The sequence below is a fragment of the Colias croceus genome, chromosome 12 (assembly GCF_905220415.1).
Source record: "Colias croceus chromosome 12, ilColCroc2.1".
In the NCBI taxonomy this organism is placed as follows: domain Eukaryota; kingdom Metazoa; phylum Arthropoda; class Insecta; order Lepidoptera; family Pieridae; genus Colias; species Colias croceus.
In genome coordinates this window covers 4,773,887-4,800,278 of record NC_059548.1, presented here as the reverse complement: position 1 = coordinate 4,800,278, position 26,392 = coordinate 4,773,887, and the positions used below count along the sequence as shown (strand labels likewise).

General features: G+C 33.4%; 1 protein-coding gene across 5 annotated transcripts in view; it reads left to right on the top strand.

Annotated features, from left to right (window-relative positions):
• The window catches only part of LOC123696481 (putative polypeptide N-acetylgalactosaminyltransferase 9), a 105,611-nt gene that overhangs the window by 33,485 nt on the left and 45,734 nt on the right, over positions 1-26,392 (top strand). For all 5 annotated transcript variants that reach the window (XM_045642662.1, XM_045642665.1, XM_045642664.1 and 2 more), the window contains exon 2: positions 3,052-3,113. The gene's annotated coding sequence lies outside the window, so the exon portion shown is untranslated. The remainder of the gene's footprint in view (positions 1-3,051; positions 3,114-26,392) is intronic.

Here is a 26,392-nt window from a genome sequence, read left to right as displayed (position 1 = left end):
GATACTCCGATACGTTATTGGTCCGCCATTCCTATTTGAAAAGGTACGGCTTGGCTTCTTTCGTGAGTTATTAATTTTTTGATGCGCTGTCGTCGCTTGAAATAGCGTTATTAACTTGTGCTGTATGGGATTGTTAATGGGTTTATACGTCTATTGTAAACATCGTTTGCTTGTAGAATGTTTGCTGTTAAAAACCAATAGCATTCACCATAATAAACTCCTAATGAAGTTCAAGGAAAAACCTTTCAAAATCATGCCATCTCACATAAATAAAAACGCCTACGTTCTGATTTCTACGCAATGATACTTTCGCATTCATTACACGCGCGCAATTCGGAATGTTATTCGCAATTTATTTGTTATAAAACGAAATGGGCTTACTAGACAGTCAGTGTATCGACTTGGCACACTTGACCCACATTTGCGCGTGTCGTGACTCGCTGACCCGTAAGGAACGCATTTGTTACAATTTCTTTCATGAAAACGAACAGGAGTGTAACCTTATTAATGATTAAATAACCACTTGTGACACTTCGTTAGCGTGTACGAATCACGTTGTATAGAATTATAAAAGTGGAAATGGCAACTTTATTTTGCTGTGTGTGTTTTTTTTTTTCGTAGATTGGTTTTGTAGGTGAAATATATTTGCTGAGTGTAAGAGTAATTTTAACAGTAGTGTTAGTATTATTCCTAGACGTTGTAATGTCGATTTACAATTGATATTTTATATTTTCATCGACAAATAACCTACTTTATATACTTGTATCTACTGATCAAATTTTAATGATGATAACGTTAAAGAAAGCTTCTACGTTATTCCATATAGTTCAGGATACATCGCCCATTTTTGCAAGTGACTACTATCAAGCTAATTTTCCGTTTGTAGCTTTATTTTGATGAGACGCCCAATAATTTCGTGTACGAAAGTCTCGATTGTGGTAACTAACAGAGATAACAAGGATAAAAATTTTTGATTTGATGGTTCTCAAATATTTATTACTAACTGAATTTTTTTTTGTTCAATCTCAAGATAATTACCTAAATTATTCGAAAAAATATTTGTCCTACAAAATCTATGGTTTGTTCAAAGAGTCCCCCTTTCCAAAGTGTATCGATAACGAGGTCATCATAAATGATTACTAACAAGCTGATTTTTTTGTTTTCACTTAGTTAATGTTTAAATAATTCAACAGACATATTGTCCTACAAATTGCGTAATAAATATTTGAGAACCATCAAATCAAAAAAATTTATCCTTGTTATCTCTGTTAGCTACCACAATCGAGAGTTTCGTACACGAAATTATTCGGTGTCTCATCAAAATAATGCTACAAACGGAAAATCAGCTTGATAGTAGTCACTTGCAAAAATGGGCGATGTATCCTGAACTAATATTTTGCCCACAACACGGTCAATATCAGAGAAATTATCTTTCTTTATAACACAAGCGCGTTTCCACGTATTTGACGTACGAGCACAATTAATTTTGTTCCATCTGTATCGTGCGAAATAGCTAAGTACGTTTCGTTGCTGTCATTGACAGATGTTAACTCTTCTGTACATTTTTCAATTTAACACTCGGAGTGGGATACGTGCGTAACTACGTAGGTAACTAACAAGCAATATACGCAGTGCGTCTACGTAATCTAGACGATATTTTTTCCGCCTTAGCAATAAATCCCATGGCGCGTGTGATCACGTATTTCGCGAGAACATGATGCTCGTCTAACGAATTATGTAAGGATGCGACGATTGTTTTATTTCCTCCTTGCTTATTGAAAGACATGTTTTCTATTGTGCAGATTACGGTGCGGTTTATTCATTTGTTTTTTAGGAAGAGATTGAAGCTATACTGAGAAAACGTCTCCCAGGTTGGCTTATTCCGCGAAATGTATGATTGCTTGATCACGTTAATGCTATTGTATTTAGATTTTGTACGATTGGAAATGATAATCCTGTGTATTAAATATTCTAGTTCGGTTTAATTAACGAGGTCATTGTAGATCCAGATAGTAGATATATGAATGGAGTTGGTGTGAGAAAATTACAAATTACTTTGAACAATGATAAACAATTCTTACTAAATCCACACCGTCAAAATGTGCATGGTTCTAGAAAATGAAATGTGAATTATGTTATCGTTATTATTCCAATCAAAATTATCATAATGAAATGACTAACTATATACCTCGACGTTGGAAATTAATTATCTAAAGCGGATGTGTATGTTATTTTTATCACCCATATAACAAGTTTTAATAATAATTACATGTACCTATACCATCCGCCCTTTTATAAACTAGTTAGTGGTATGCATGCATTTTATAAAACTTTATGCTCTTCTGCATTCTGGATCCAGTATGTTTAAAGGTTAAGAAATAAAAAGGAGACAGGATGTAATTTTTTTTCTATACATAATAATATCTACTTAAAATATTCTGTGTACGTTCTAAAGCGTAAATGACCTCAAACATATTTCTAACATTATTAATCGAATGTTAAATATTTATTTTAGTTAAATATCATGAGGCTATATGTCGGAATGTTTTATATTTATAATTGTTGAGTGTGTTATCCAGTTGCTACAAAACAAGTTTTATTAGATAAAGTTTTGGGAAATGTCTACAAATCTTTAATTATGGTTTTTTTTGGTAACTAAACTTTACTTTACTTACTTTGTTTTTTTTTTTGGTAACTAAACTTTAAGAGCAGTGGTGGCTCAGTGGTGAGACCTCGGACTTGAAATCGATAAGTCCGGGGTTCGAGACCAGGCGAGCGCGCAGGAAATAAATTGATTATTCAATTTATCTGCGCATGTTGTAACATCACCACTGCTCGAACGGTGAAGGAAAACATCGTGAGGAAACCGACATATCGAAGAATTAAAAAGTTCGACGACATGACGTGTCATCCGCCAACACGCACTTGGCCAGCGTGGTGGATTATGGCCTGTACCCTCATAGGAGGCCCGTGTCCCAGCAGTGGGAACGTATATGGGCTGATGATGATGATGATGATGAACTAAACTTTAAAGTGTTTCTTCTTTTACAGATACGCGCTCGTCACCCTGATTTATAGAACCATCGAAAGCCTATCACTTCACAGCTTCAAAGGTACATAGAGTAATTATTTATAGCTACTATTATATGTTTCCGGAGATTAAAACAAATTGCGCTCGCTTCGCAAACACCGACACTAGCTTGCAGGATATAACCTAATGATTTGTGTCATTGGATTCTTTGTAAGCTTTTTATGTACCATATAAAATGTCGTGAATGTGCACTGAGTCAGTTTGATAAATCGTGATCATATATACCTTCTATACTACTATAGTATACTTTGAACTGTTATCTCGGTTGGTATGTATGCGTTATTTTTCCTAGAAGTTAATAGTGTTCCTAGTTGGACTAAGAACGATTCATAGGTATAATATTTTCATTTACTTTCCCAATAATTGAGTAAAATTCGCTTTAAATTTTTATTTTATTGTATTAAATTTAATTGAATTAAATTTATATTTCATAAAGCTCTCGGGCTGGCTTATTATTCATATACAAAGAATGCCATCATTGACCCGGACGTGAAGGCACAGTAAAGGTCGGCGGTTGCATCGTGCTTCTTCGTGACGTAACAACTAACAACCTTTGAATAGGATTTGTTTGAGTAAACGTCTAAATGGAATAAAAGCTATCGTGGCTTCGAGTCATCGAAATACTGCGTGACCATTGTTTGCTTATTTTGTTTGAGATGTATATCGGAGCGCCAATCAATCGCAGAAAGGATTAGATAAAATCACTAGTTGCTTAAAATATTTCATGTATCTATGGTAGGAATGCGTAACTCTTAATGAATACGTTCTAGATTTTAATTGCAACTTGTTTGAATATAATATTAATTTATGACATGTGACTGATATGCTGCTTGGCTATTTATTTTTTTATGAAGGCCAATTATGTATTTAAATATAATATATGCTAATTTTAATTAATAAATTATTGGTTAGCTGGTCTTTGTTTTTTGTTCTAGTTTTTACTTAAATGCACTTTTCACCTTTAGGTATTTTGGGCTATTTAGAATGAAATACGGAACATAATAAAATTTGTGGAACAGTTCAATTACTTTCTAAAATGTTACAATTGAAAGTGCGAAAAGCGGCGTATTCGTATCCTTGAAAGTTGAGAACTGCAGTTAGTACTAATATGGAGAAGTGTAACAAGACAAGGAATTTGCATTTGAACAGTTACTGTACTGAAAGAGACAATGCAATACTAACTGTATCCTTTAATTTTATATGCAGTAGCTCGGTTGACAAAAAATACAGACGATTTTCCTCCTCCATTTTTGAAGTCGGTTAAAAATTTTAAAGGTACAATATTCATCCTTCATTTTGGAAAGCTTCTTCTTAAACATAATATATTTAAAAGGAATGCTGCCCCTTCTGTGTCACCATACGTCGGTACGTCTGTAGGAGCCTTTAGTTGCGCAACACAACAGTAAGAAATATTTATATGAAGTCATGCATGAATATTCAGCACGTAATTGCATCCGCGTGCATCTCATAAGAATTTCTTTATAACGCTGTTAAAGGTAATCTTTGCAGTTATTATAATTGGTTTAACAACTCCTAATTTTTTGCAATAACTTTGAGGTTTGGTGGGAATTTTCCGGCAAGCTTCTGAAGATTATAAAATCTATATCAATTATCAATTATGTGTTTGAAACTGTAACTTTTTAATTCATTATTACGAAAATAGTTTTGATTTTTCAACGAAAGTTTTGAATCAAAGTCAGGTATCGGTCAATTAAGCAAAGCTGGCATGTTCACAGTACTCACACTTATGCAATTTCACTTACAGTATGTTCAAAAATAAATGCGACTCTAGTTTCATTTTAGAAAATATTCAAGTTTTAGACTGGCTTGCATATTCGCTCGTCTTTTAATTCTATTGAATATGCTTAGGATAAGTCACAACTAAGCGCTCTAAAAGATTTTCCGCAAAATTTAATTACGGATCAACAACTTTACGAACACTTCCAAAGAACACATACCGCAATAAGACATTGGTATTCAATTTTAAGTAAGAACAACCGATATCGTTTGTAAATTAATGTAAATGGTGATAACTCTGATTATTAATTAGTAATTTGATTTTTGAAAAAAAAAAAATGCCGATTTTAGTCAAAATTTATATTTTTCTAATAAGATCCTTATCATCCAAATTTCCACCTTGGTGAGAAAAATTGACATTTCTAATGAAAATGAACAAAAAATTAAATGATTTTATTAAATACTGTAAAATAGTATATAATTCTTAGATATTCGTACTACACCAATTATATCACCCTGTATTTATAAACAATTGCAAAATATGACACATACATAGGCCGGGAGATACTGACACAAAATTTCGGGTCATTTGTAACAGAATGGCGGTTCTACAGAGGTCTTATTACGCAATGACAAAAAGAAAAATGATGGTCAGAACGCTGGTGTCGGCGGACTAGTCGCGTGGGCGTAAGTCACACTCGTCGGATAAGTAAGACCCCTCTAGACCGCCATCCTGTTACAAATGACCCGAAATTTTGTGTCAGTATCTCCCGGCCTAACATGTGCAATGTGTAAATGTGTTGACGTTCCAGCTCTTCTTAATATACTTATAGGTATGTATTTTTTGCTTGAGTGGATGTGAATCTTGTAAAGTGTTATTACGGATGGCGATTTATACCAAAATATCTGGATATAATTAGATATCATTAATATTCACAACTCGTAGGTCGTAGATCAATACCGTCCGAAACATGTCAAATATGCTCTTGAAATAATATGAATAAAATATGTATCACTTTCGATTTCCACGATAACCTTTATTTCTATTAAATATTCACGTCGTATCAATATTCATGGTTTTCAAATCGTTAATTCAAACGGGCCTAATGTATTCCATCGGCGTTAATAAATAAAAACTCCAAATGTCAAATCGTGACCCCTTACATAATCCAAGATCCATCTCAAGATCTCTCTCATCTCCGGTATATTTATGAAAACAAAAATTATACGACATTTTGTATCGCTTTCAAGGTAGTCATACATTAGCATAATACGAGCTACACGTTCCAGGGATTACGCGGCCAAAATAAATGATGTCAAACAGTCTGAGTAGATCTTATAAGGTTAAACTTGAAATTATCCCGTCATTTGTGGAACTGGGAATATTTATGTTGGTATAGGGTTATAATAATATGTTCTTACCTTTGAAATCGAGAGTGGAGATTTGTTCATCTACACTAATATTATAAAGAGGAAAACTTTGTTTGTTTGTTTGATTGTAATGAATAGGCTTATAAACTACTGGACCGATTTTAAAAATTCTTTCACCATTCGAAATCTACATTATCCACGAGTAACATAGGCTAGGTTTTATCCCGGAAATCCCATGGGAACGGGAACTATGCGGGTTTTTCTTTGAAAACGCGGGCGGAGCCGCAGGCGGAAAGCTAGTAGATTATATTGCGTAAAAATGCTTCTCTTCATATTGTAATTTCATAGAAATTGATTCGTCTGTTTGGTACTAACGAATAATGAAATTACCTTTCTACTGTAATGAGAAAATTGTTCCTAGTCTGGTTGTGATAGGTATTTGACAGTTTCCATCCATGTACTATCATTCCAATAGTGCCTATGCTTATTAATTTTTTTCATATAGTTACATCCATACTAATATTATAAATGCGAAAGTAACTCTGTCTGTCTGTCTGTCTGTTACTCAATCACGCCTAAACTAACTACTGAACCAATTTGCATGAAATTTGGTATGGAGATATTTTGATACCCGAGAAAGGACATAGCCTACCTTTTATTGCGAAATATGTACCACGGGCGAAGCCGGGGCGGACCGCTAGTCTTTAAATAAATAATACATATGAAAGGATAAGTGGACGATATTGTAGAAGATTGATATACATATACGTATATATTAAAGTAGGATATGACATACTTGTTTGTATGATAAATAAACAAGGAAATGAAAGAGCAAAATGAATATATTATGTTGATGTTTCGAATGATCGATTTTATTATGTGAACCGCGTTATAAAACATCATGTTTAAGTATTGTAATATAACTGTTTAGTATTGATTTCGTTACACAATTGAATACACGTTTCAATCATATTCAATTAGATTACATTGCATACTACATAATTTATAAACTTGCGTGTAGTACATATTCCGGTGTTAATAATATCACTTAAGATCTATGTAATATATAAAATTTTTGAGCGAATAGAAGTTCTTAATCTCGATAAACCAGATATTAATTGAAATTTCACAACTAGAGCGAAAAACTAAGTAAACCAAGGCCGTACCTACACGTCTACCTTATAGACGTGTAGGTACGGTGAACTATTGACTGATCTACTTAATATTTTAATATCATGTTTGAAATCCTCTCAAAAAAACTTTTGCCAAAGTCTCAAACCCAACCTAAAATTCATGTTTACAGTGTGTTCGGTACTTCATTTGAATACTTCAGAGCCTTTGTGAAAACATCCGCATTTAATACATATATATATTTTGAGATTCTTGTGCCAATTTCTATATAAATTTGATGACGGCTGAGAAATGCATCATCACTAAGCGAATTCCTTTAATATTTGTATGCTTGCAAGTTTACGAGTAGCTTTCCAACTCCAAGTTAGTCAAAGAAAAAGTCGCATAGTTACCGTTCTCTTGGGATTTCCGAGATAAAACCTGGGATATGATCTTCCTCAGGTTCTTTGTGTGAAGAAGAGACAGACAGGCAGGCGGAATTATTTTCGCATTTATAGTCTTTGTATGGATATTAATGATTTTTGCATAATATCATAAATACCTACTAGTTTTCTCTATATCAGCTATCACCAATTTCTAATTTAGTAAATATCATAAATTATGCAAATTGAAATGGTGGTTTAAAATTAACATTTTACGACTAAAATATCCATAGCGAATAGCCGAATTAAAAACAAGAGAAAGTGCTTATGAAAGTCGTAAATTAATTTGTTAATTATAAAAATATGTTATAACTGATATATACCTAAGTATTCCACATTTATCATTTAGTTCATTGAACTTAAACTGCAGTTTATGCAATATTATAAATTATTGCAAAATGCTTGTGTACTTATAATACTTATAAAAAATAATTAACACAAAATATCTTATCGAACTGCGTAACTAGTGTATTAGAATAAGAAGACGTAGTATGGTTATGACTATAATAATTATAAACAAATAGTCCTTATTATAATTCTAGATATTATTATAATTGTAACTGAAATTTGCAATAACAAAAACATAAATCACATGAAATATTCAAATTACACTGTATGCCCTTGAATAGTTTTCTCGATTTATTCCTTATTAAAATTTCTAGTCAAAGCAAAGGCAATTTGTTAGATCTCTGTTGCTCCGTTAGTATAACTAATTACAAAGTTAATTTCTGTGAATCATTATGAAATTAAAGCGGAAGGAATTAAAGAACACGACGGGAAATGTCACGAATGAAACGAAAATTATTTTAAAAATGTAAGAAATGTTCATTTGAGTTCCCCGCTACGAGAATCTTGTGAGAGAAAATTTGTTCAGTTTGATTGTGTCCCTTGAAATAAAAGAATATGAACGTGGAAGGGCGCGTTCACGTTGACGCGTATTGTCTCTTAATCGAACAGTGCTATAATGTTTTGTATTATCTTGTTTAAAATAAAAGAGAATATAACCACAATATATAACTGTTGATTGTTTTCTTATTAGTAAAGAAGAATAATTAATAATACCAGTAGCATAATTATATTATAACAACGCAAAATAATTTATTTCAAGGTGGCGTAGGTGGTGTTCAATTATTTCAAACTTACATTTTTCATTGCAACGTATTGTTTTCATTCTCATTTATTTCCATTATTGGCTCAACAATGAGCACATCACAGCTTAAAGTTAACCAATATTTACTAGTTTATAGCGCTTTATAGTCAGCCAATGTGGCGGCGGCCTTAGTGCAGTGGGTACGGTAAAGTTCAACCAACGACCGTTATGAAACTTCCTCTCCTTGCCATCGGCCACGATGGGAATTAAATTAATAACTGGAATCCTTTGGGCTCTCAACTTGAAAATTATTTTTGGCGTCAGCACAAGCTAGCCAGCTATTGGAGAAAGCTATCGATTTTGTTTTTATAGCTCTGTGAGCTTCTGTGTACTAGGTTTACGATGGGTAGTTGAAACACGTTTCCAAAGCGAAGATTATTTGAATACTTGATCGTTCAATGTATTTCAAATCGTTATTACTTAGCTCATATTTTTTTAGGAAATACATGAACGGTTTTCAAATCACTTTCATAAGCGTTTCGAAAACTTTAAAGTAAGTCAAGCATACGATCACAGATACATAAACATTTTTTGCTTATTAAGGCTCTTATCTCAGAATATTTTATAACATTTGGATTCAAAAAGTATAGTTAGATTTTTATCACGGTAAATTTAAGGGTATTGCATCAACATAATATAACTACGTTAAAAATATGTGATATCAAACATAGCAAAACATACGAAGATCGTTTGTCCATATTTGAAACGCATGTGTAGAAAATGAAGATTGATATTTAGGATTGTTGCCCCGCGATGCCTAACAAGTGAGTGATCGTAGCAGTAGCAGCTAATGGTGTAGGAGGCTTATCGACTAGCATGTGCCATTTTTACGGATTCCTAAGGATTCTACTGAATTTCCACTATCAATGAATACGCGTACACTTCATTCTCACCTTACAAATAAAAATATGCTACGATGGCTTGTGTTAGAAACGATTGCTACTTTCATATTCTTTCGCCAGTTCTGTTATAGTGAATGCCTTTTTCTAAAGCTTCTTCTTATTTTCTAACGTTATATTTGTTTTCTGCGATGCAGCAAAAATAAATTACTAACCACTGACCACACTTATTTTTACCACAAACCAATATAACGTGAAAAATTAATGGTGTTGCTGGTTCTAGCGTAGTTAGGTAGGTAACGATTATTTTATCAATCTTCTCATGAAGTCGTCTTTGGTATACACGAATTCAAATGTTTACTAATACACAGAATATTTTACAACACACTGGGGCTGGGGTTGGTATGACTTTGAAAACGTTATTAATATTCAACGAGGCGTCGCATTTGCTGACGTTTCTATTTGTACGAACTGTACGTAGGCATTTGATGATACAATTTTGATTTCACGGTGAATGAGCGCGTCATTTTTATAAAGTAGGTAGGTACGTACTTATTTGGTTTTTTATGTCTTATTATGATTCAAAGCGAATGATGTGAATGTTTGTGAGTAAATGTATTTTGGGAACACGGAGGTATTCGAGTACTAGGTGTTGAGGTAATTTTAAGATGTCTTTAATCTATTTCTGCGGTACGGTGAATGATTATCACGACTTGTGTAAGCTTCGGGGGTAACATCAAATTGTAAACATATGCAGTAGGTCCTTGTAATTATTATTATTATCACGTGCTAAATTTATATCCATCGAACAGGAGCCTTTCCTCGCACTTTTTGTGTGCTATCTGCTGAAATTTTTTTGACGACAGCAATCTATACATATAATAAATCTGTAGAAGGGTCAATTCTGTACATTGAAAATATTGAAAAAATAAATACCAGGGGGTGTTACTGGATCGATACCAAACCCAAATATGTGATTAAAAAAATTTTTGTCTATCTGTCTGTCTGTCTGTCTGTCTGTCTGTCTGTCTGTCTGTCTGTCTGTCTGTCTGTCTGTCTGTCTGTCTGTATGTGAAGGCATCACGTGAAAACTAGCGGTTCGATTTCGATGAAACTTGGTATAATTATACCTTATTATCCTGGGCGTAAAATAGGATACTTTTTATCCTGGAAAAATACGTAGAAAAAAATTAATCTTAATTTTTCAGTTTTATCCATAGACGTTGTTCCGTAGAACCGCGAACACACGTTGCGTATTATTATAGGCCTAACCGTATTTGGGAATTGGGTCCAATAGATATTTATAAGATGTTATTGTCAGAGGTCTCAAAATGGAGAAATAAACCATCCACGCGAAGACCGACATCCGCGCGGACGGAGTCGCGGGCGGAAGCTAGTGATTGAATAAATTGGTATTGTATTAATATAACCTATTGAATGTATAAATATAGTGACCAGTTATTATGTTTATTTTTAAGCCGCGCTACATTCAATGCTGTGATTCAAATCAAATCATTTATTTATTTCTCCTCACAATTCCCAATCACATAAGATCTACATGCGTACAAAATTATAAAACATAGCTGGAGTTGGAGGAGCTGGTGTCTGAAATGGGTTTTAACCGGTATCACAGATCACCAGGTCCCCGCCCTCGGAAACAAAATACAATTACAGAAATAAAATATCTTTCACATATTTCAAAAGTTTATGGTTAGGTAGCGAGGACGACATAAGTTTATTGTTATTTAGGATTTAAAATATACCTACATGTGTGTGTGTGTGTGTGTGTGTGTGTGTGTGTGTGTGTGGGTGTGTGTGTGTGCGCGTGTGTGCGTGCGCGTTTATGTGTGTGTGTAATACATATTTTAGATTAGATTAGATTAGATTCGGTGACATAAAAGGGAAAACGGCATATCATATTTTTCGCTAATACAGTTACACATTGCCAATGAGTACGCAAATAGATAATTAAATATATTTTATAAGTGGTAGGTAATGAATTAATCAAATTATGGAAATGAATGAATTCAAACTCAATAATTTACATAATTAGGAGCCATTTTATAACAATAGTGGTTCAATTGAATGAACGTGCTCCCTATTGAACCAGGATACGAAGCGAGGAGAATAGAGTATTATAAGCAGCTTCGTAACGATCCCGCCAAATAATGTCTGTTATTTGTGTCCTTCATGAGTTTATTTAGATGGAGATGGAGTGATATTAATAAATATTATAGGACATTATTACACAAATCGACCTAGTCCCACAGTAAGCTCAATTAAGGCTTGTGTTGTGGGTACTAGGCGACGAAAAATATAATATTTAATAAATACATATATAGATAATAACACCCAGACCCAAGAACAAATAATTGAGTTCATCACACAAATATTTGCCCTGACCGGGGATCGAACCCGGGACCGTCGGCTCAGTAGGCAGTTACTTTACCACTGCGCCAACCGCGTCGTCAAATTATAGTTTTCTAGTATTGTAGTTTTCTTAAGCCTCAAAAAGATTGAAATTAAAAAGTCGTGTTTTCAATTAATTCGTGGTTTATTTTAAAGTATGCTTGTTATGAGTGTTATGATTCTCTTGTCTTTGGAAGTTTAATCGTGAATTGACAACGAAGTAGTTTATCGTTGTTTACATCATTTGTGCTGCATCTATAATGATGCATTTTGTACAGTCCTTCATTATATAATCAACATGTTACATACAATGTATGTCAAGATTTAATTAAAACCATTAAGCGGTCCTCAATTAAAACTATCCAAGACATGTCACACTATTAATTACGGCACGTGCGCTCAATATACTGGACCTGTTAAAGAAAAACAATAGCACTACGATATAGTAATCGATCTAGCTATCCAGTCGGCCTTGACTAAATAAGTCAAGCGCGATGCACTTTTGTTGTTCGGTTTTGGTCACTTTGTCAAGGGGTTAAGGTGTGCGCGATGCAAAATTAGTGCCAGTTTTATTAGACGTCATGATTTTGAGGTGAAGAAGAATTGAGGCGAGCGGCAGTTTTTGGCACAGCACAAATTTAAAGCCATCCAGACTGTTGTAAAGATCCAGGCATAAAGATCGCTGTAATTTAAGTGCTCATTCTTTATAATACAAATTATGATAACATAATCATAATGATCGTACGCGGCAGGTTTTATCGACGCTCGCTCCTTATTTTAGTAAGTATAGTAACATAGTGAATGCCATATTACAATTTCTGATACATGGGAATTAACACCGTTGCCCCATCATAGCTAGAAATGCTATTCAATTCGAGCGTCTAATCACTTCCCCATATAATTCACCTATAAATACGTGACACACGTAATTGCTGTACCATGTCACGTCTTTCACGATATAATCATCCCACAGAAATGGGATTAAGATATCCCTGATAGATGTCTACGTGTCCGAGACACCGTCGCAGCTGTAATCTCATCTATGAGATGCGATAGCTCTGAATGGACCGCTGACGGAATACGCTTTGGTAACCAATTGGATTGTATTATGATTAGGTTAATTATATGTATATTATATGTATTGCTTTGCATAATGCGCCGTGAGTGTTGCGCGTAAATAGTGTATTAGCACGGATCGAGATGGTGCAAGCAATGCTTTCTAATAGACGTCGTGGAATATTTATTTGAACTACTTGTATTATGGTGGGTTTGTTTAAAAGCAATTTGAGTTGTAGCGAAACCATCGCCAATAATAGTTGACTGATAAATTATGTAAACTATAAATGTTTATATTTGAGAAATTTTTAAATAAAAAAATGCGATCACGAGGCGAGACTCGCACCCGTGTCTTCCATCATGCCGGAGCGATATGGAAATATTTTTAATGAGCTTTTATGGTAATTGTTTTTTTGCAATTTTTTTATCATTGTTATTGTTTAGTTCTAGATTATTAACGTAATTATACCAATATATCATTTGCGTAATAACTACGGCCAGTAAATAAACGGCCACGCACCTACATAATGATTGATGAGCTCTAAAGATTGCATTCTCTTCGAAAAGTGCCTCTTAAGTATGTAAAAGCAACAAAAAACTTTAATAGCTGTGAAGCTCTTGTTTGTTTTATTGAGCAGCTAAAATATAATGATAATAAGTACTGTTATGTTGCAATTTTCTTGCATGACTTCATAATATGATGCGAGTTAGCAGTTACTTGTTACTTGGTTAAACTTTAGGAAACATACCTGGCTGACTTCTTGAAACTATAGTTGGGATATGTACAAGTGTTTTCTTACTAAATTAAAATTTGAGCTAAGCTTTTCATATTATTTAACGTTCCGAAAAGATTCATTATAGATTAGTAAGCGATCTATTATATAGAGGAAACAATGAGTAGGTAATTAATTTAGTTTTCTTTACTCATGTGATCAAATTAATAAGAACTTTGCCAGTGTAAAAATAGAAACAATAATGTACTATAATAATTATATTATTGCTATGATGTACCTATTATTATTAATACCACCTAGCGAGAAGATATTGATAAATCATTAATTACAAATAGCTATCATAAAACCGTTTTTCGAAAATAGTAAGTAACACGTTTGTGTGAGTATGTTTACAGATTATATAACAAGGAAAAGTAGATTTGTTGAAATAAAAAAGGACACACAATCAATATCACGTAACCAAAGATCTTAGCAACAGAACGCAGCCGGGATTGTGTTTCTTATGTTTCAAGTTACAGGCTCGGCCTTACCTTGACATTTTATATTATTTACTGGGAATATATCGTAATTTAACTATAGAATATTTAAAAATATGTTTACTTTTATATTGCAGGTTATTAACATTTTTATTGGTATTAACTATTAATAATCTAGTATGTAGTTTCTCTACACTTTGATCTTAGCCAAAAGGCTGAGAAGCGATCTCTGACCGCCTCCTTGGTACAGTGGTTGACGCGTGAGCGTAGAACCGAGGGGTCCTGGGTTCGATTCCCGGTGGAGACGAAGAAAAAAAAAATGTCTCGGTCTGGTAGGACACAGAAGGCTGATCACCTACTTGTCCTCAAAGAAAAATCGATCAGTGAAACAGATGTATGCATAATGCATCTGCCCCTTACCCCACTACGGGGATATGGGACTTCACACACATGTAGTTTCTCTACTACCTACAATTACAATTTTTAAGATGTTTGTATAAAATAGATGAGTATTGATTATAAGTTATAACAGTTCAATGCACATTTTACTTTCAAGTTCTCTATGTCTTTTTAAAGCATAAGTAAATGTATTTATTAAGGTTATTCTTCAACATTGTATACAAGAAGAACTTTTTAATTTGTTTGTTTGTTTATAAATGGCACACCGAAGTGAAGTTGATACGACACAAATAAAATTTGTCAGTTGACTGAATAAATAAATATTGAAAGTTTTTAATTAATATTCACTCCAATTGAAATTGATATTTTTATAATGGTTTTGTGAAACAATAGTTTCAGTCAACTTAAATAGCAAACAACCGCCGCAGGCAAAATGTTAATAAAATAGATTTTAAAATAGTACATGTGTGCCTTTTTTGAAATTGAACTGGTAATAATAATTTCTACAAAACGTGGATTAATTTTAAGTGTTCTTTACTTTTTGACGACAGATATAAATAATAAAAATACAAATTATTCACTTTTAAATTTATCTTTCTAAACCTTTATCGCAATGCGAAATCACCTCAAATACAACAACAAAGACAGACATTAAATAGTAGATACTAGATTATTAATTATAATTCGTTTATTTATAACTTGTTAAGTATAAGCAGTTTATTTGTATTAAGCCAATAATATAATAACCCAATTGACCTTTCCAAATTACTATATCTTACCTTCCCGCTCATAACAACCCAAAAATAGGAACTTGTTAATCCAAATTTAAATGCATATAAAATTTTAACGGCTCTTTAAGTGAACCGCGGTGAAATAATAAATGAACAAAATATAATAAAAAGTTTTATGCATTCTAAAACAGCGCTCTAAATTATACTTTAAACGTAATAATTATGTCATAATGTTTACATTGTAACAATGGAGGCGAATCGCGAAATGAGACGCCAGTGAATGGCTTTTCCCACGAAGTTATATGACCCGGTTAGAGGTTTGAATTGTGCGCTTTTTACCAGCAAATTGTTAAAGCAACTAATGCAATTTCTACGTCTTATCAGTAGCAATCATCGTCTGTAAGCGTCAGATGACTGCAGACAAAATTTCTGTGTTATCGTCAACTTGCCAATTAACCAGTATTTTATTTTAATCAGCTGTGAGCGATTGTTTTGAAATAGAAGCAACATGCTCGATAGATAAAAATAATATTAGTTGTGTAGTATGTGGTACCTAATAGTTGTGAGCAGTGGGCATAAGCAATAAACATATCCAGTAAACGGTTTATTTTAAACTGACTAATCCATGGCTTTCTGACTTTTCTCGTTGACTTTAAAGTTCAGGCACATTGAGGTTACGATTATATACATACCGTGCCATAGTTAGTATTGTTTCACATTTGTATCTGCTCTATAATAATTCGTGTTTGTATAGTATTCTAAAAATCTCCTCTTTCTAAATAGGTAGAGTGATATGATTTAGAGCAATATATCTGTATGCTTCTAAAAGTTATTTCTAGTCATCCATTATTCCACTCTATTTACAGTCGCATAAAATTTTGTTGTTAAAGTTAGAAATTCAAAACTGGAGCGTTTTAATTGGATCCGTTCACAGCATCCATTATTTATGAATCTATTTTTATAATTCATTTTTCTGTTTCAGGTAAAAGCTTTTTCACTTTAAGTCCGTGAGGTAAGTAAGCGAATCTCGCCATAAAACAGGAACCGAGTCGAGTGTAAGGCGCCTATCGTAGACTTGCGATGTTTTTAAATTACGGGACCACTTGGAGCGTTTCCAAAATTAAGTGGAGTGGCCCGTGAACATTATGTGCTAGCAAATTATAATATTTTAACTAAATCTGACTCCGCAGAAGTTGGGCTCTTGTGTGAGACGGTTGAATTATAAGGGTTTTATAATAAGTTCTGAGGTTTTCCCGGGAGCTCGAATGGTTTAATGGTATTATTAAAAAGTGTTTGCATTATAAGAAAATAATATTTTACTAATTTGCTTTCATAACTGGTACCCCGCCCTGGTTAGTTAAACAACTGTGCTTTGGTGCAAGAAGTGTGTTACTATTATTTATTTTTTTCAAATATTACTAACTACTACCATGTACGCATTGTGTACGCAGTCTGCTGTAAACATCGACATTCAATAAAATGCTTTAATCTTAAGGAGTAATAAAAAAAACTAATCTTTTTCGATTACCAAGATACAGAGATAAAAAATATAAACAACCATTAAAAGATCGTGATACGACACTGTAAATAAAAATAAAATGTAATGCGTTTAGAATTAACCGTTCATTGGAAACATTGGATGTGTCGACACGGACCGTGACGTGACGTGTTAATGACCTCCGCGCAGTCGTGACGATATTCAAGTAACGTGTTAATAAGATTCCATTTGTGTCAGATGGTGCAGTGAATTTAAAGGTTACGGCTATAGCCCGCTGCTTCTGTATGGAAATAGAATGGAATCGAGTTACGATATGTCGTGTGGCGATGTTTTAAAGGAGCTTTGGAGGTGGCATGATGATAATGAAGTATATTGTGACATTTGTTACGATAGAAATAATGCGCGATGTGGTATTGTTTTATATTTTTCTCACAATGACCTTGAAATTAAGTAACTCCTGTTTTTGTGGATTCTATCGTCACTGAAAAAAGGTTTTATTAGTAAACTTGGTTAATCGCAAATAGTGTTAGTAATCTTCGATATATTTAGAAAGCAAACTAAACAAGGCAAAAATGGGAAGAATTTTTCAAATAAGCAACGTCTCGTATGAAAGGAAGGCAACTATTTTTATTGACCTATTGACCCTATCTATTGACCTTTGTGAAGTAAAACATTTTGTGCCAAATTTCAAAACATTAGATCGTGATATAGCACTAAATTGTAATTCTATTGCAATTATATCCTTACTAGGTGATACGAACTTCGTGTGCACTTGTAAATGCTATAAGTTCACACATTTAAATATTTTTATATCGAACAGCCTCCTATTAATTCGTGTGCACTTGTTAAAAGCAATAAGTTCACACATTTAAGTTTGTGTGTTTATATCGAACAGCGCATTTGATGGCAAAGTGATTGTACGTTTAACGATGGGCATCTACTATCTAGCCGGTTGTGCCATCGCGAGGTTGTTAGTCTGTGACCTTTGCGTAGAAGGTAGAGCCATCTTTGTGAACGGAACGTGCATGCTACTGGGGCTCTCGGTTTTTTTGTTGTTTTTTTTGGCATTTAATGTGAAATGAAAGGTTACATGGATAAAAATATGCAAATATATAGATATTATACGGATAATTAATATGTTGTGTATTATTCAGTCAAATGATAATATTATGTAGGTAGGTATTAGGTTACTAAAATAGGAAAATACTGTATAAGATAAAATCATCATAATCATCATAATCATCATAATCAGCCCATATACGTTCCCACTGCTGGGACACGGGCCTCCTATGAGGGTACAGGCCATAATCCACCACGCTGGCCAAGTGCGTGTTGGCGGATGACACATGTCGTCGAACTTTTAATTCTTCGACATGTCGGTTTCCTCACGATGTTTTCCTTCACCGTTCGAGCAGTGGTGATGTTACAACATGCGCAGATAAATTGAAAAATCAATTTATTTCCTGCGCGCTCGCCTGGTCTCGAACCACGGACTTATCGATTCGAAGTCCGAGGTCTCACCACTGAGCCACCACTGCTCTTACTGAGCCACCACTGCTCTTAAGATAAAATAATTAATTTGAATCGATATAAAATGTGATGTGCGTGTACGTAATACATTCCTACGTCTTTCCTTTGTCTCGTCCTTTGGAAACCAATGCGTGGGCCTACAGCTTACCACGCGTGACGCAGGTGCGCCTACTTACGAATATAATGAACACCCCTAATTACGTAATTTTATCACTAATATGTTCAATTAATTAGAAATTAAGCTACATATTTTTACGAATTACTTATTTATAAGGTAACATCACTAGGTATAATAAAACAAAGTTGCGTCCTGTGCGTTTCTATGTATGCTTAGATCTTTAAAACTACGCAAACTACCTGTGATTTTGCAAGTTTTAGACAAAGCGGGTGAAGCCGCGGGTGGAAAGATAGTAAAATATTAAAGGTTCACAATAAATAGGAAATATTACTCTACATTTTTTCTAATTATTTGTCAAGCTACATACAACTAAAAACAACATACGAGTAATCAACGATCCTCTACAACAAAAATGTCGACGTACCGCGAGCGTAAAGTTTTTAAAAGAAAATGTGGTTGCACGTTTCGCAGTAGCAATTTCGCTCTCAGTTGCTTGTCGGAATGGAATTGGTTCAGGACATGCGGTTTGGTTGAGCTTGAGCCACGTACAGATTGAAAGTCGGACGCTTGTAGACTTTAAGGCTCGGAATAATAAATCGTAATTGCCCGCGAGAGTTGATGACAATTTTGAGGAGACAGTTTTTAAGGGTGTTGCGATTTTTAGAAATTTTACGAATATGATATCGATTATTTCTTGTATCATCCTCACTTAAGTACTGCATTGTGCTATTGCAGAGTAAATAATATGATATATTGATTTAAAACAACTACCAAACAACCGAATACAATAAAACATTATTATTGTGACACTAACTTTGCTATTATAATAGTTCTAAAACATAATGACGCAAACATTGAGTCACGTAAATTCGAAGGAATTTATTACGCGTAAAAGTAATTGGAATTGGTCGTATGGATGTTGTTTTGCATAATTGTCTACAGATTTATCGCCGATCATAATGGTAAATTTCAATAAAATATTAGAATCATGCGTGAGTAGGGATTTCTATTAGATATAATTTACCTATACGTTTTGTAATTACACATTCAATATATTATACAGTACCTATGGTGTATTGCACAGCATCTAATTTGTGACAAATACATGTTTATTACCTTGAAAAAACTGTGTATTAATAATAAATTTTGCCAGGCTCTCAAGTACAACGGCTGCATCTTTTTCTACCTATATACACAATATGCACGCATCCGCGGAATCAGATTAAGTTAAACAATACCTATATGTTTTACATTTGTTCTGAATATCGAACTGGGGCCATAAGCTAAACAAGCTCTTGCTGTGAAACATGTAAATTGTCACAAGAGGTTACATTTTATAGTTCTCGTGAAAACTCGTCTGAACTCAGTCTCTTTTCATGTTTTTTAAAGTAGATACACTTTAGTTCAAACTATAAAGTATACTTTGTAATTTTTAGAAAGGTTAATCGCACTTTGTATGTACCTATGTGGTTTTTCAAGTTAAAGCTTACGGCTTTAAAAACAATGTTATTTTAAATTTTATAGAAGATTTGTGTATTCCATCTCTTCATCTGATAGTTTTTGTAACCTAACCTTTTGTAACCAACTGCACAAAGGAGGTAGATTCACAATTTAACCTACCAAGTATGTTTCTGATAAAATATTATATAGGCAATCGTAGATATCATATTATTACGATGCCATTAAAATATCTAGGTACGAATTTTCTGTATCGATTTTTTTTATTAAAATCCGTTATTCGAATTGCTCTATATTATTATTAATTTCTGGTTTAAAAGTACCAAAGAGGTATTATGATAAGGATTCCTTTTTACGTACGAATTAAAACTTTTGAACGAATTTAATGAGCTTATAAAATATGTTCACTTAATTAATTTTGCTATTTTATGAAGAGAATTTCGGGGCCAAATTCTTAAAATGTATGATGTTGCTTTTTCATTTTAAAATTGTTTCTACAATATTAACGGTATAATCACAGGTTTAATGCTATGTAAAATTACTGAATTATTAATGTCAACGAAATATATAATGTATTATGGTTGCTATAAAAACTCAAAACTGTTGCGATGTCTCTACGAAATGTTTTTACGAAGCTTAATTTGAACTTGCAGTGGATATAAATAGGTTAATTGTGATATTCTAGACTGAAATTTACCAAAATACTACAGGTCAATTAAGGAAAGCTGGCATGTTCACAGTACTCACACTTATGCAATTTCACTTACAGTATGTTCAAAAATAAATGCGACTCTAGTTTCATTTTAGACTTGAATTGTAAAATGGGTGCGTTGTAGATAAATATATGCAAATATAATTATGAAAGCTCTCATAATTTACCTGTAAAATTATAATTTATAAAAATAACTGCGTTAAAAACAACCGACTTCAAAAACGGAAAAGTAAGAAATAAAAAAGATTTGATATTATTAATTACTACATATTATTTTTATGTGCTATTTACTAAAAAGGTTTGATGTCGGTGCACGGGCTTAATACTAAGTGCTTAGTGTTTGGCACCGACTTCAAACCTATTTAATAAATAGCACATAAAAATAATATGTAGTAATTAATAATATCAAATCTTTTTTATTTCTTACTTTTCCGTTTTTGAAGTCGGTTGTTTTTAACGCAGTTATTTTTATTTAATACTTTTTAGTGTATTTTTCAACACGAATCAAACGAGCCCAAACTCGATAAAGTTGAGTCAATATATTACTGAGTTCCTATGGCCACCTTACGATTCCATCATCAGATCAGCTCCATGTCATGATAATGTTTCATCGCTATCCAATTTACATTCGTATACAAAATTTCAGCTCAATCGGTTACCGGGAAGTGAATCAAAGTTACTTGCTACATTGAAATTAAGTCATCGAGTACAGACAAAAATGCTCATAAAATAAAAACTACTAGGCCTAGCCGAATAAAATTTTTATGGGACCAATTCGACACCATCCCGCATCGAACAAAAAAAGAATCACGTAAATCGGTTCAGAAACCTCGGAGTAATCGGTGTACATACATAAAAAAAAAAAAAAAAAAAAAAAAATATACCGGCCGAATTGATAACCTCCTCCTTTTTTTTGAAGTCGGTTAAAAAGTAAATCAATTGATGAACTTAATTATTTATTCTAAAAATAATCAATTGGATAAAAGTATTAATAATCATTCAATTATCAAATAATAATTAAATTTCAGGTCATAAAAACAATACAAATAACACGTGCGCTCACTCCCAAGTCCCAACACACGGATGGTTGTTTTGATAATGATTTAAATGACGGACGTCTTCTGCAGTTGCGGAGCAGTCTTGTCCTGACTTTGGTCGAGTAAAAATATCTAAGAAATATTATATTTGTAGTAAGTAACTACGTAATACCTACCAATACGCGCTAACAAATACGTGGTACATGTTTATTGTATAATTTTCACACTATTGGTTTTAAACTCAAACTCAAACATTTATACAATTAGACTTCTTCTAGAAGCACTTTTAACAGTTTTAACATTTACCACCAATTCAGAAAGCAGTATCTATAGAGAAGAAGAAGAATCTATTTAATCATAATCGTAATCTTCTACTTCACTGAAACTTTCATCGCTCGAAGAACTCGATGTTTCGCCGTCGGAATTTCTTAATGTTATTATAAATGAGTCAGTGTAATTATCTACTTTTGGTTCTAATTGAATATATTTTTCCTCATGTTCTCGCGTCTTTCTCCAAACGTCACTAAACATATCCAGACTAATAGCATTTGCTTCCTTTCTAAATAATTCTTCCACAGTTTTCAAGTTAAAGTTCACATTTTGTGATGCTACTTTCCCTTTAATTATGCCCCATAGTAACTCTATTGGGTTGAGTTCTGGATGGTATGGTGGAAGGCGCAATACACTATGTCCATGATCTTTGAGGATTGCATCAAGTAAAAATTGTGTATAGTTTGGCGTATTTTTTTTAAATAATGTCATAAAGACATGTGTATTGTGATTTATTCTGGATATTCGCTCGTCTTTTATTTCTATTAAATATGCTTAGGATATGTCACAACTAAGCGCTCTAAAAGATTTTCCGCAAAATTTAATTACGGATCAACAACTTTACGAACACTTCCAAAGAACACATACCGCAATAAGACATTGGTATTCAATTTTAAGTAAGAACAACCGATATCGTTTGTAAATTAATGTAAAGGGTGATAACTCTGATTATTAATTAGTAACTAATTTGATTTTTGAAAAAAAAATGCCGATTTTAGTCAGAATTTATATTTTTCTAACAAGATCCTTATCATCCAAATTTCCACCTTGGTGAGAAAAATTGACATTTCTAATGAAAATGAACAAAAAATTAAATGATTTTATTAAATACTGTAAAATAGTCTATAATTCTTCCATTTACTGTATCACAAAATTCTTCATAGATTTTTAGATATTCGTACTACACCAATAACATCACCCTGTATTTATAAACAATTGCAAAATATGACACATACATAGGCCGGGAGATACTGACACAAAATTTCGGGTCATTTGTAACAGAATGGCGGTTCTACAGAGGTCTTATTACGCAATGACAAAAAGAAAAATGATGGTCAGAATGCTGGTACCGGCGGACTAGTCGCGTAGGCGTAAGTCACACTCGTCGGATAAGTAAGACCCCTCTAGACCGCCATCCTGTTACAAATGACCCGAAATTTTGTGTCAGTATCTCCCGGCCTAACATGTGCAATGTGTAAATGTGTTGACGTTCCAGCTCTTCTTAATATACTTATAATCGAAAATGACGGGTCACTACCATGAAATTGTATTTATTATATTACTACACAGCACACTAATGACATGCGAGCTCATTAATGACATTAGCGTCAATGATTCGCCCATAATTTCAATGTTTGTTAATATAACTTTACGGCGCTATGGATTGCCAAGCGATACATTCCATAGGGTTGCGATCACATCGTCCTGGCACTTGGCACATGCCCAAGGCCACTTAGAGCGCCTTCACGCAGCAGCTGCGCGACTATAGAGATGTAATAAAAATAACTGCGTTAAAAACAACCGACTTCAAAAACGGAAAAGTAAGAAATAAAAAAGATTTGATATTATTAATTACTACATATTATTTTTATGTGCTATTTACTAAAAAGGTTTGATGTCGGTGCATGGGCTTAATACTAAGTGCTTAGTGTTTGGCACCGACTTCAAACCTATTTAATAAATAGCACATAAAAATAATATGTAGTAATTAATAATATCAAATCTTTTTTATTTCTTACTTTTCCGTTTTTGAAGTCGGTTGTTTTTTAACGCAGTTATTTTTATTTAATACTTTTTAGTGTATTTTTCAACACGAATCAAACGAGCCCAAACTCGATAAAATTGAGTCAATATATTACTGAGTTCCTATGGCCACCTTCCGATTCCATCATCAGATCAGCTCCATGTCATGATAATGTTTCATCGCTATCCAATTTACATTCGTATACAAAATTTCAGCTCAATCGGTTACCGGGAAGTGAATCAAAGTTACTTGCTACATTGAAATTAAGTCATCGAGTACAGACAAAAATGCTCATAAAATAAAAACTACTAGACCTAGCCGAATAAAATTTTTATGGGACCAATTCGACACCATCCCGCATCGAACAAAAAAAGAATCACGTAAATCGGTTCAGAAACCTCGGAGTAATCGGTGTACATACATAAAAAAAAAAAAAAAAAAAAAATATACCGGCCGAATTGATAACCTCCTCCTTTTTTTTGAAGTCGGTTAAAAATTTAATAGTATGTATTAACAGAAGCGCGATTGTCGCGCTGCGGCCGATTACAACGACAAAACCTTTAAAAAGTGGAAAAAATATGCGCATTGTTTATTCCTGCTTTGTTGTTGAAATATTTTCCCAACGAAGTGATGTGCATCACACTTCAAAACTGCGTCGTGGCTGTTCTTATAATGTGAAGGGATATGCTTCTGACGCGCTTCTGTCGCGCTGCTAATGCCCAATGTAATGGCACTCGTATACCTACTAGATTGTATGCGTTGACACCATACAATAAGGTGTAAGGTATGCCTCGATCGATATTGCCACTCGCCATCACACTCCGATAATTGCGTTGCAATTGACACTTGATTCAATTGCACGATATTCGGCGCGGTAAACGTTTATTGGCTGTGTAACGGGTGATCACTTCATTATTGAAACCATTCACGATTAAAGCCTTAAGCTGCATTTTTTTTAGAATTTATATTAATTCTCTTTAGGATTGACTTAGGATTGTTGATTGATTTAGGAATACTTGGTTAAAACTTATCCGTCCAATAAAATATCACAAAATAAAATAAAATAAAAAGTAACTTGTAATACTACAAGACGGTCGAAATGGTTATGTACTACGATATTCGATGAACAAGTTAAAAACCAAAGATTGAAATCAATTTTTGAAAACTCTTCGATACTCATACTATTCTTCTTAACGTATTACGGCCAAGGCGGGCAATCTTAGAGATTAGTTGATTATGCAGAATAGGTTTTGTATACAAGTGTGTGAGTAAACAATAATGCATTTTCATTTCCATAACAACATGCTCGTATGTAACCTTGGTTGGATGTATGATCCGGTATAACTGATGAAATATTATGCCTAGGTAGTTTTGCCTCATGGTGAATGTGATGTATGAAATTATGCGAACATAAACATTATAATAACTTGATATTATTATGCTCATGTGACGTGTTAATGTCTACCTAGTAGTGATAAGCTACTTGTATACTAACAGATCAAGGGTTTTGACCACCTTTTTATTAAGTACATAATATCTTATTTTGTCATAAGGCCGGTTGCAGAGCTTCACCGACAATCAGTGCGTACGTCAGTTGCGCTTGTCATATGTATGGAAATACGCGTACGTATGGTCGGTCTATACAGGGTGTAATCGTTAAGTGTGCACAAGCGATTATTCCGTAACTATTGCAGATACCAAAAAACTTTAAACTGATATCGAAAGTACTTAACCTAATGAGTAAAATGGCCATAATAAATTTTTAAAAATAAAACGAGAAATATCCAAAAATGTTACATTAAACGCTCCCATACATTTTATTTCCCATACATTTTGTATTCATAGCAGATTTTCGAAGTGATGTCCTCATTGTGCAATACAATGAGGAGCTCTATTTACAGTTTCTAAATGAACTTCCCTTCAAATTTGCCAAGTAATTAAAGCAGAAAACCAAAAAAATAAAGAAAAAGCTAAAATCTTTCATATTAAATGTACTAGGTTGATCCAAAAGTAATGATAATTGGGTATTCCTGTGCACATAAAAATATAAAATAAATGTTTTTTGCTTGCTCATGTATTCACTAAGTAATCACAAAAAATCATATCAACAGGCCACGTTTCCAATTATTTACATTAATTTGAATGTGAACCGTGCGTGCCAGAATGTTTCCCGACGAAAAGAAGAAACAACGATTCGACATGTAGAGGGTAAATTTCTAAATTTTTAATGATATCAGGATAATTTTTTGTCACGTTTTGTGATCATGGACGTTACCCGATTTCACCATGTTTATGCTGAAACCAAAAAACAATCAATGTCCTGGATGCGAGCTTCCAAAGTGACGATGAAGAAATTCAAAGTGAAAATCAGTAGGTTAGATTAAAGCGGTAGTTTTTTGGGACGCTTAAGAAATAATTA